Source organism: Plecotus auritus, assembly GCF_963455305.1.
Source record: "Plecotus auritus genome assembly, chromosome: 7".
In the NCBI taxonomy this organism is placed as follows: domain Eukaryota; kingdom Metazoa; phylum Chordata; class Mammalia; order Chiroptera; family Vespertilionidae; genus Plecotus; species Plecotus auritus.
This window is the reverse complement of record NC_137774.1, coordinates 56,736,460-56,738,426: the sequence shown is the minus strand read 5'-3', so window position 1 is coordinate 56,738,426 and position 1,967 is coordinate 56,736,460. Positions and strand designations below refer to the sequence as shown.

Genomic DNA, 1,967 nt, shown 5'->3' with positions numbered 1-1,967 from the left:
TGTAATTGTTTCAGTATAGGTGAGTGTTTTACTTTTTAAGACATGCAGAACTGTGATCTAAAATGGTTGTTCCCTTTTCCTTCCCAGCCACCCACAGTAATGAAAATTCTAGTTTTTCTAAAACCTTGCCAGCACATGCAATGTTTTATTTATATATATATATATATATATATATATATATATATATATATATATATATATTTACTCATTTATTTTTAACCATTTCCTTCGTATTTGGTTTGAATTCAGCAATTCATTCATTCACTGTGTATGTGAGGTCACTTGGATCTGCAAGCCACTGATTTGCTGTTTCAGGTCAGAATTTTCATTTTTCTCTTTCTCTGCATTTTCAATACTCACAATGTGTTGTTCAAGTTTTAACCTAACACTTTGAAGTTCTCTTCTGGCCGACTCTTCTGCCATCTGTGAAGCCCGCCATTTCTGTTCACACTGATCTTTTTCAGACTGCCTCCACAAAGCATATTCCACTTTCATTTTCTCTAAGTCCACCAATCTGTTCTCAAGTTCAAGCTGTTCATCTTGTAATACCACAAGTTTTTGTTAACCTTCTTCCTTTGCAGCTTGTACTTTACATAATAATTCACGATCCTTATCTGCTAAGAGCACTTCAACAGCTGACTTGAGAATTTCATTGTCTGACTGTAACCCGTTCACTTTGCATCTTATTTCTTTCCCTTTCTAGATCACTCTTTAGCTCCTGCTGCTTCCAGTTTGAAGTCTGTTATTTCTAATTTGTTTGTTTAAGTTCCTTTACGGGTCAATGCATTTATTTCCCGTTCAGCTTTATGTAATTTACTGATTAAAACAGTATTTTGTTCATTGCTTGATTGTAGCTCTTTTTCCAAGCATTCAGCCTGCAGTTTGACTGTTTTTCAGCCTCCAGGGATCTGATTTCAGCTTGCATCTCAACTATTGCACCTGAATTCTTTGGGCATTTTCTATCTGAGCTCTAGAATTCTCTTTTACAGCACTTAATTCGGCTGCTTCAGCCTCTAACTCTTTTAATTTCTGAACCAAATGGACATTTTCTCGAATAAGTTGCTCCACTCATTTGCTATCTCTTGTGGGATCAAGACTAAGCAGCTGATTATGTAGTTCTTCTTTATCTTTCTCCAGTATTGATTGCAATCTCTGATTCATATCTTTATTTTTTCTTTTAAAACACATGCAAATTCTTCTTTCTGGTGTTCGAACTCTGATTTGAGAAGTTTATTATATTCAGCTCTATACCTTTCAACTTCTTCATCCAGATTCCTAAAACGCTCTCTCATTTAGTTTCTAATTCTCATTGTATTTGGGCTCTGAACAATTCCAAGCTTTGTGGAGTTAATACCTGCAGCTTTATTTCTTCTAAGTCTTTAGTTTTCTCTAATAATTCCTCTCTTAGTTCTTCAAAAAGCAGCTGGAATTTTTCCTGGTTAGTTTGCTTTTCATTTAGCAGGCACTTGAGTTTATTTTGTGACGTTGTGTACTCATCTTTCAACCTGTTGTGTTCAGTTCTCATAGTGACAGTTTTATGATGTTCACATCGTTATCTTTCATCAATTAACATTGCTTGTAACACAGGGTCAGAATCTGTCAGCCCACTGTCTCCACCAGGAGGACAAGTGGTGGGAAGAGTGTTCATATTGGTGAGTAAGCTGACAAGCATGTGAAAATAAGTTCTGGTTTTCTTATTGTCTTCATTTTCTTTCCAAGATTATTTTCCACTTCCTTCTTGCTAAGACAAGATCTTGGGAGGCCAAACTACACCAGACTCACACACAGCCTTGCAAGGTGCAGACACAAAACTAGCACCGCCCTGATCCTCTGCAGTGGGGCTGCCTTTTCAGGGGTGCAGGGCCAGCCCTGTACCTCCTCAGGTGGGGACACCACCTCAGCCCATTGCCCTCAGCCCCTCCAGCCCTAGGGGTGACCTGGGTTGCTAGATCCTGGCACTAGGGAAG

The 1,967-nt window shown here is 38.3% G+C and overlaps 1 pseudogene across 1 annotated transcript; it reads right to left on the bottom strand.

Annotated features, from left to right (window-relative positions):
* Positions 1–201: 201 nt before the first annotated feature.
* LOC308252633 (centrosomal protein of 83 kDa-like) lies at positions 202–1,648 on the bottom strand (annotated as a pseudogene). Its single transcript has 2 exons — positions 1,355–1,648; positions 202–1,152 (listed from the first exon to the last, which is right to left on the bottom strand). The product of its transcript is annotated as a centrosomal protein of 83 kDa-like (transcript).
* Between the last annotated feature and the right edge of the window lie 319 nt (positions 1,649–1,967).